This window comes from Harmonia axyridis, chromosome X, assembly GCF_914767665.1.
Source record: "Harmonia axyridis chromosome X, icHarAxyr1.1, whole genome shotgun sequence".
NCBI classification, from domain to species: domain Eukaryota; kingdom Metazoa; phylum Arthropoda; class Insecta; order Coleoptera; family Coccinellidae; genus Harmonia; species Harmonia axyridis.
Genome location: NC_059508.1, coordinates 38,442,483 through 38,452,482, shown reverse-complemented (window position 1 = coordinate 38,452,482; position 10,000 = coordinate 38,442,483). Strand labels below are relative to the sequence as shown.

General features: G+C 40.9%; 1 non-coding gene across 1 annotated transcript; it reads left to right on the top strand.

The window, feature by feature from the left end:
* Positions 1-1,933: 1,933 nt before the first annotated feature.
* Positions 1,934-2,052, top strand: LOC123688454. The gene has a single exon (XR_006749975.1). It is a non-coding gene; the product is annotated as a 5S ribosomal RNA (ribosomal RNA).
* The last annotated feature ends 7,948 nt before the right edge of the window (positions 2,053-10,000 follow it).

The following is a 10,000-nucleotide window of genomic DNA, read 5'->3' as shown; positions in this document are numbered from 1 at the left end:
CCTATATATGTCAGGAGAGCACAGGGTTCCCCTCCAGACAACACTTACGCTCTATCCCCGACTCTCGGTCGATCGATAGGCCAGGTCAGCGGTGTCTGTTTCGGCCGAAGCTCGGACTTTGGTCAAAATGTTCCGATACAAAATTTGAACCAAGATAGATACAGATATGATTCCTTCTTAAATATACGTTGATTATCGAACAGAATATGGTAAATATTTTGCGATGACCGAGGATTTCATGAATTTTTTTTTTTTTTCGAAAAAATTTTCTATTATCGGAATTTCCTCAAATTTCATTTGGTTGCCTCCTAATGCTTATTAAAAATGATAACCAACAATCAGAATCATTATTTATCATTTATTTCAATTTTTATAATGAAAAACGTTCACGTCCTTTCGCGCCTCTCGATCGTCGTTTACGTGATGCATCGGTCAGCCCTAGTTTACGTGGTGCATCGGTAAGATCGAGTTCACGTTCTGCATCGGTCTGCCCGAGTTTACGTGGTGCATCGGTAAGATCGAGATTACGTGGTGCATCGGTAAGATCGAGTTCACGTTCTGCATCGGTCTGCCTGAGTTTACGTGGTGCATCGGTATGATCGAGTTTACGTTCTGCATCGGTGTGATCTAGTTTACGTTGTGCATCGGTAAGATCGAGATTACGTGAAGCATCGGTATGATCGAGTTTACGTTCTGCATCGGTCTGGACTCTGAGATATATTTTCGACGTGAAAATGTTCCGATACAACTTTTGAACCAGGATAGTTAGAGAGATGATTTTTTCTGGGATGTACGTTGATTGGGGAATGGATTGTGGAAAATAACTTGCCATGACCGAGGTGTTCTCGAATTTTTTTTTTTTTTCGAAAAATATTTTCTGATTTTGGATTTCACTCAAATTTGATTTCGTTGCCTTCTAATGTGTTCTAAAAGAGTAAATCAGTAATCAGAATCGAAAAATATTTTTCGGATTTTTTTTTTTTTGAAAAAAAATTTTCTGATTTTGGAATTTCCTCAAATTTGATTTGGTTGCCTTCTAATGTGTTTTTAAAGCGTAAATCAGTAATCAGAATCAATATTCATTGTCGACTTTAATTTTTATAAGGAAAAATGTTCACGTCCTTAAACGCCTCCCCATCATTAGCCCGAGTCCAAGTCGATGTCAGTCCCGAGCGGACGGTGTCAGATACTACCTATCGCCCCGGTCTGGACTTGGCGAGGTATTTCGACGTGAAATGTTCCGATACAACTTTTGAACCAGGATAGTTAGAGAGATGATTTCTTCTATGTTGTACGTTGATTGTGGAATGGATTGTGGGAAATAACTTGCCATGACCCAGGTGTTCTTGAATTTTTTTTTTTTTCGAAAAAAATTTTCTGATCTTGAAATTTCCTCAAATCTGATTGCGTTGCCTTCTAATGTGTACTAAAAGAGTAAATCAGTAATCAGAATCAATATTCATTGTCGACTTTAATTTTTATAAGGAAAAATGTTCACGTCCTTAAACGCCTCTCCATCGTTACCCCGACTCCAAGACGATGTTAGACCGGAGCGGACGGTGTCAAATGCGACCGATCTCCCCGGTCTGGACTTAGCGAGATATTCCGACGTGAAATGTTCCGATACAAAAATTTAACTGTGATAGTTAGAGAGATGGTTCCTTTTGTGATGTACGTTGATTGTGTAATAGAATATGGAAATAAACTTGAGATGACCGAGGTCTTCTGGGATTTTTTTTTTTTTTCGAAAAATATTTTTCGATTTCGGAAATCCCTCAAATTTCATTGAGATATGTCCTAATGTGTTCTTAAAACTTAAATCAACAATCAGAATTAATATCCAAAAGTTATTTCATTTTTTATAAGGAAAAACGTTCACGTCCTTTCCGCTCCCAAAAAGTGAGATATCATAGAAAATATCGCTATATTTGTTGTTTACGGCCATACCACGCTGAAATTGCCAGTTCTCGTCAGAACATTGAAGCCAAGCAGCGTCGGGCGCGGTTAGTACTTGGATGGGTGACCGCTTGGGAACACCGCGTGCTGTAAGCTTTTTTTTTACGTTCTGCATCGGTCTGCCGAGATAACGTGGTGCATCGGTATGATCGAGTTTACGTTCTGCATCGGTAAGATCGAGATTACGTGATGCATCGGTAAGATTGAGATTACGTGGTGCATCGGTAAGATCGAGTTTACGTGGTGCATCGGTAAGATCCAATTCACGTTCTGCATCGGTAAGATCCAGTTCACGTGGTGCATCGGTAAGATCGAGATTACGTGGTGCATCGGTAAGATCGAGTTTACGTGGTGCATCGGTAAGATCCAATTCACGTTCTGCATCGGTAAGATCCAGTTCACGTGGTGCATCGGTAAGATTGAGATTACGTGGTGCATCGGTAAGATCGAGTTTACGTGGTGCATCGGTAAGATCCAATTCACGTTCTGCATCGGTAAGATCCAGTTCACGTGGTGCATCGGTAAGATTGAGATTACGTGGTGCATCGGTAAGATCGAGTTTACGTGGTGCATCGGTAAGATCCAGTTCACGTTCTGCATCGGTAAGATCCAGTTCACGTGGTGCATCGGTAAGATCGAGATTACGTGGTGCATCGGTAAGATCGAGTTTACGTGGTGCATCGGTAAGATCCAATTCACGTTCTGCATCGGTAAGATCCAGTTCACGTGGTGCATCGGTAAGATTGAGATTACGTGGTGCATCGGTAAGATCCAGTTCACGTGGTGCATCGGTAAGATGGAGATTACGTGGTGCATCGGTAAGATCGAGATTACGTGGTGCATCGGTAAGATCTACTTTACGTTCTGCATCGGTCTGCCCTTGTTTACGTGGTGCATCGGTAAGATCGAGATTACGTGAAGCATCGGTATGATCGAGTTTACGTTCTGCATCGGTCTGCCCGATATTACGTGGTGCATCGGTCTGCCCTAGTTTACGTGGTGCATCGGTTTGGACTTAGAGATATATTTTCGACGTGAAAATGTTCCGATACAACTTTTGAACCAGGATAGTTAGAGAGATGATTTTTTCTGGGATGTACGTGGATCGGGGAATGGATTGTGGGAAATAACTTGCCATGACCGAGGTGTCCTCGAATTTTTTTTTTTTTCGAAAAAAATTTTCTGATTGTGGAATTTTCTCAAATTTGATTTGGTTGCCTCCTAATGTGTTCTAAAAGAGTAAATCAGTAATCGGAATCGAAAAATATTTTTCGGATTTTTTTTTTTTTTGAAAAAAATTTTCTGATCGTGGAATTTCCTCAAATTCGATTTGGTTGCCTTCTAATGTGTTTTTAAAGCGTAAATCAGTAATCAGAATCAATATTCATTGTCGACTTTAATTTTTATAAGGAAAAATGTTCACGTCCTTAAACGCCTCCCCATCATCAGCCCGAGTCCAAGTCGATGTCAGTCCCGAGCGGACGGTGTCAGATACTACCTATCGCCGAGGTCTGGACTTGGCGAGATATTACGACGTGAAATGTTCCGATACAACTTTTGAACCAGGATAGTTAGAGAGATGATTTCTTCTATGTTGTACGTTGATTGTGGAATGAAATACGGAAAATAACTCGCCATGACCGAGGTGATTACGATTTTTTTTTTTTTTCGAAAAAAATTTTCTGATCGTGGAATTTTCTCAAATTTGATTTGGTTGCCTCCTTATATGTTCTAGTAGCGATAATCAACAATCAGAATCAAAATCCATGGTCGGGTTTGATTTTTATAAGGAAAAATGTTCACGTCCTTTTTTACAACCCCGACTCATTGACGATGTTAGAACCGAGCCGGCGGTGTCAGATACGACCGATCGCCCCGGTCCCGATCGTCATTTACGTTGTGCATCGGTCTGCCCGAGATTACGTGGTGCATCGGTATGATCGAGTTTACGTGGTGCATCGGTAAGATCCAATTCACGTTCTGCATCGGTAAGATCCAATTCACGTTCTGCATCGGTAAGATCCAGTTCACGTGGTGCATCGGTAAGATGGAGATTACGTGGTGCATCGGTAAGATCGAGATTACGTGGTGCATCGGTAAGATCTACTTTACGTTCTGCATCGGTCTGCCCTTGTTTACGTGGTGCATCGGTAAGATCGAGATTACGTGAAGCATCGGTATGATCGAGTTTACGTTCTGCATCGGTCTGCCCGATATTACGTGGTGCATCGGTCTGCCCTAGTTTACGTGGTGCATCGGTTTGGACTTAGAGATATATTTTCGACGTGAAAATGTTCCGATACAACTTTTGAACCAGGATAGTTAGAGAGATGATTTTTTCTGGGATGTACGTGGATCGGGGAATGGATTGTGGGAAATAACTTGCCATGACCGAGGTGTCCTCGAATTTTTTTTTTTTTCGAAAAAAATTTTCTGATTGTGGAATTTTCTCAAATTTGATTTGGTTGCCTCCTAATGTGTTCTAAAAGAGTAAATCAGTAATCGGAATCGAAAAATATTTTTCGGATTTTTTTTTTTTTCGAAAAAAATTTTCTGATCGTGGAATTTCCTCAAATTCGATTTGGTTGCCTTCTAATGTGTTTTTAAAGCGTAAATCAGTAATCAGAATCAATATTCATTGTCGACTTTAATTTTTATAAGGAAAAATGTTCACGTCCTTAAACGCCTCCCCATCATCAGCCCGAGTCCAAGTCGATGTCAGTCCCGAGCGGACGGTGTCAGATACTACCTATCGCCGAGGTCTGGACTTGGCGAGATATTACGACGTGAAATGTTCCGATACAACTTTTGAACCAGGATAGTTAGAGAGATGATTTCTTCTATGTTGTACGTTGATTGTGGAATGAAATACGGAAAATAACTCGCCATGACCGAGGTGATTACGATTTTTTTTTTTTTTCGAAAAAAATTTTCTGATCGTGGAATTTTCTCAAATTTGATTTGGTTGCCTCCTTATATGTTCTAGTAGCGATAATCAACAATCAGAATCAAAATCCATGGTCGGGTTTGATTTTTATAAGGAAAAATGTTCACGTCCTTTTTTACAACCCCGACTCATTGACGATGTTAGAACCGAGCCGGCGGTGTCAGATACGACCGATCGCCCCGGTCCCGATCGTCATTTACGTTGTGCATCGGTCTGCCCGAGATTACGTGGTGCATCGGTAAGATCGAGTTTACGTGGTGCATCGGTAAGATCCAATTCACGTTCTGCATCGGTAAGATCCAATTCACGTTCTGCATCGGTAAGATCCAGTTCACGTGGTGCATCGGTAAGATCGAGATTACGTGGTGCATCGGTAAGATCGAGTTTACGTGGTGCATCGGTAAGATCCAATTCACGTTCTGCATCGGTAAGATCCAGTTCACGTGGTGCATCGGTAAGATTGAGATTACGTGGTGCATCGGTAAGATCCAGTTCACGTGGTGCATCGGTAAGATCGAGATTACGTGGTGCATCGGTAAGATCGAGATTACGTGGTGCATCGGTAAGATCTACTTTACGTTCTGCATCGGTCTGCCCTTGTTTACGTGGTGCATCGGTAAGATCGAGATTACGTGAAGCATCGGTATGATCGAGTTTACGTTCTGCATCGGTCTGCCCGATATTACGTGGTGCATCGGTCTGCCCTAGTTTACGTGGTGCATCGGTTTGGACTTAGAGATATATTTTCGACGTGAAAATGTTCCGATACAACTTTTGAACCAGGATAGTTAGAGAGATGATTTTTTCTGGGATGTACGTGGATCGGGGAATGGATTGTGGGAAATAACTTGCCATGACCGAGGTGTCCTCGAATTTTTTTTTTTTTCGAAAAAAATTTTCTGATTGTGGAATTTTCTCAAATTTGATTTGGTTGCCTCCTAATGTGTTCTAAAAGAGTAAATCAGTAATCGGAATCGAAAAATATTTTTCGGATTTTTTTTTTTTTCGAAAAAAATTTTCTGATCGTGGAATTTCCTCAAATTCGATTTGGTTGCCTTCTAATGTGTTTTTAAAGCGTAAATCAGTAATCAGAATCAATATTCATTGTCGACTTTAATTTTTATAAGGAAAAATGTTCACGTCCTTAAACGCCTCCCCATCATCAGCCCGAGTCCAAGTCGATGTCAGTCCCGAGCGGACGGTGTCAGATACTACCTATCGCCGAGGTCTGGACTTGGCGAGATATTACGACGTGAAATGTTCCGATACAACTTTTGAACCAGGATAGTTAGAGAGATGATTTCTTCTATGTTGTACGTTGATTGTGGAATGAAATACGGAAAATAACTCGCCATGACCGAGGTGATTACGATTTTTTTTTTTTTTTTGAAAAAAATTTTCTGATCGTGGAATTTTCTCAAATTTGATTTGGTTGCCTCCTTATATGTTCTAGTAGCGATAATCAACAATCAGAATCAAAATCCATGGTCGGGTTTGATTTTTATAAGGAAAAATGTTCACGTCCTTTTTTACAACCCCGACTCATTGACGATGTTAGAACCGAGCCGGCGGTGTCAGATACGACCGATCGCCCCGGTCCCGATCGTCATTTACGTTGTGCATCGGTCTGCCCGAGATTACGTGGTGCATCGGTATGATCGAGTTTACGTGGTGCATCGGTAAGATCCAATTCACGTTCTGCATCGGTAAGATCCAATTCACGTTCTGCATCGGTAAGATCCAGTTCACGTGGTGCATCGGTAAGATGGAGATTACGTGGTGCATCGGTAAGATCGAGATTACGTGGTGCATCGGTAAGATCTACTTTACGTTCTGCATCGGTCTGCCCTTGTTTACGTGGTGCATCGGTAAGATCGAGATTACGTGAAGCATCGGTATGATCGAGTTTACGTTCTGCATCGGTCTGCCCGATATTACGTGGTGCATCGGTCTGCCCTAGTTTACGTGGTGCATCGGTTTGGACTTAGAGATATATTTTCGACGTGAAAATGTTCCGATACAACTTTTGAACCAGGATAGTTAGAGAGATGATTTTTTCTGGGATGTACGTGGATCGGGGAATGGATTGTGGGAAATAACTTGCCATGACCGAGGTGTCCTCGAATTTTTTTTTTTTTCGAAAAAAATTTTCTGATTGTGGAATTTTCTCAAATTTGATTTGGTTGCCTCCTAATGTGTTCTAAAAGAGTAAATCAGTAATCGGAATCGAAAAATATTTTTCGGATTTTTTTTTTTTTCGAAAAAAATTTTCTGATCGTGGAATTTCCTCAAATTCGATTTGGTTGCCTTCTAATGTGTTTTTAAAGCGTAAATCAGTAATCAGAATCAATATTCATTGTCGACTTTAATTTTTATAAGGAAAAATGTTCACGTCCTTAAACGCCTCCCCATCATCAGCCCGAGTCCAAGTCGATGTCAGTCCCGAGCGGACGGTGTCAGATACTACCTATCGCCGAGGTCTGGACTTGGCGAGATATTACGACGTGAAATGTTCCGATACAACTTTTGAACCAGGATAGTTAGAGAGATGATTTCTTCTATGTTGTACGTTGATTGGGGAATGAAATACGGAAAATAACTCGCCATGACCGAGGTGATTACGATTTTTTTTTTTTTTCGAAAAAAATTTTCTGATCGTGGAATTTTCTCAAATTTGATTTGGTTGCCTCCTTATATGTTCTAGTAGCGATAATCAACAATCAGAATCAAAATCCATGGTCGGGTTTGATTTTTATAAGGAAAAATGTTCACGTCCTTTTTTACAACCCCGACTCATTGACGATGTTAGAACCGAGCCGGCGGTGTCAGATACGACCGATCGCCCCGGTCCCGATCGTCATTTACGTTGTGCATCGGTCTGCCCGAGATTACGTGGTGCATCGGTATGATCGAGTTTACGTGGTGCATCGGTAAGATCCAATTCACGTTCTGCATCGGTAAGATCCAATTCACGTTCTGCATCGGTAAGATCCAGTTCACGTGGTGCATCGGTAAGATCGAGATTACGTGGTGCATCGGTAAGATCGAGTTTACGTGGTGCATCGGTAAGATCCAATTCACGTTCTGCATCGGTAAGATCCAGTTCACGTGGTGCATCGGTAAGATTGAGATTACGTGGTGCATCGGTAAGATCGAGTTCACGTGGTGCATCGGTAAGATGGAGATTACGTGGTGCATCGGTAAGATCGAGATTACGTGGTGCATCGGTAAGATCTACTTTACGTTCTGCATCGGTCTGCCCTTGTTTACGTGGTGCATCGGTAAGATCGAGATTACGTGAAGCATCGGTATGATCGAGTTTACGTTCTGCATCGGTCTGCCCGATATTACGTGGTGCATCGGTCTGCCCTAGTTTACGTGGTGCATCGGTTTGGACTTAGAGATATATTTTCGACGTGAAAATGTTCCGATACAACTTTTGAACCAGGATAGTTAGAGAGATGATTTTTTCTGGGATGTACGTGGATCGGGGAATGGATTGTGGGAAATAACTTGCCATGACCGAGGTGTCCTCGAATTTTTTTTTTTTTTGAAAAAAATTTTCTGATTGTGGAATTTTCTCAAATTTGATTTGGTTGCCTCCTAATGTGTTCTAAAAGAGTAAATCAGTAATCGGAATCGAAAAATATTTTTCGGATTTTTTTTTTTTTCGAAAAAAATTTTCTGATCGTGGAATTTCCTCAAATTCGATTTGGTTGCCTTCTAATGTGTTTTTAAAGCGTAAATCAGTAATCAGAATCAATATTCATTGTCGACTTTAATTTTTATAAGGAAAAATGTTCACGTCCTTAAACGCCTCCCCATCATCAGCCCGAGTCCAAGTCGATGTCAGTCCCGAGCGGACGGTGTCAGATACTACCTATCGCCGAGGTCTGGACTTGGCGAGATATTACGACGTGAAATGTTCCGATACAACTTTTGAACCAGGATAGTTAGAGAGATGATTTCTTCTATGTTGTACGTTGATTGTGGAATGAAATACGGAAAATAACTCGCCATGACCGAGGTGATTACGATTTTTTTTTTTTTTCGAAAAAAATTTTCTGATCGTGGAATTTTCTCAAATTTGATTTGGTTGCCTCCTTATATGTTCTAGTAGCGATAATCAACAATCAGAATCAAAATCCATGGTCGGGTTTGATTTTTATAAGGAAAAATGTTCACGTCCTTTTTTACAACCCCGACTCATTGACGATGTTAGAACCGAGCCGGCGGTGTCAGATACGACCGATCGCCCCGGTCCCGATCGTCATTTACGTTGTGCATCGGTCTGCCCGAGATTACGTGGTGCATCGGTCTGGACTTAGAGATATATTTTCGACGTGAAAATGTTCCGATACAACTTTTGAACTAGGATAGTTAGAGAGATGATTTTTTCTGGGATGTACGTTGATTGGGGAATGGATTGTGGGAAATAACTTGCCATGACCGAGGTGTTCTCGAATTTTTTTTTTTTTTTCGAAAAAAATTTTCTGATTGTGGAATTTTCTCAAATTTGATTTGGTTGCCTCCTAATGTGTTCTAATAGCGATAATCAACAATCAGAATCAAAATCCATGGTCGGGTTTGATTTTTATAAGGAATAATGTTCACGTCCTTTTTCGCCTATGTTCTTTTTCGACGTGAAAAGTTCCGATACAACTTTTGAACCAGGATAGTTAGAGAGATGATTTTTTCTGGGATGTATGTTGATTGACGTACGAAACTTGGAAAAAAAATAGAAAAGACCGAGGTACTCTAGAAAAAAAATTTATTGAAAATATTTTTTTGATTTCGGAATTAATTCGAAATTCATTCAGATGTCTTCTATCAATATCGCGAAAGAAAAATCAATAATCAGAATCGATATTCATCTAAGATTATTTCCTTTTGGATTGTGTTAACATTCGGTACGATCTTGTCTACGTGATGCATCGGTTTGTTTCTCGGCTCTTGTGAGCAAGTTGGACACTCGAGACGGCCTCCATCGATCGGATTAGGCGGGCTTTAATGTTAACGTGCTGCATCGGTGTGATCTTGTTTACGTCATGCATCGGTATAGCTTTAAATCGCGCCGTAAAGTCGTTCACGTCATGC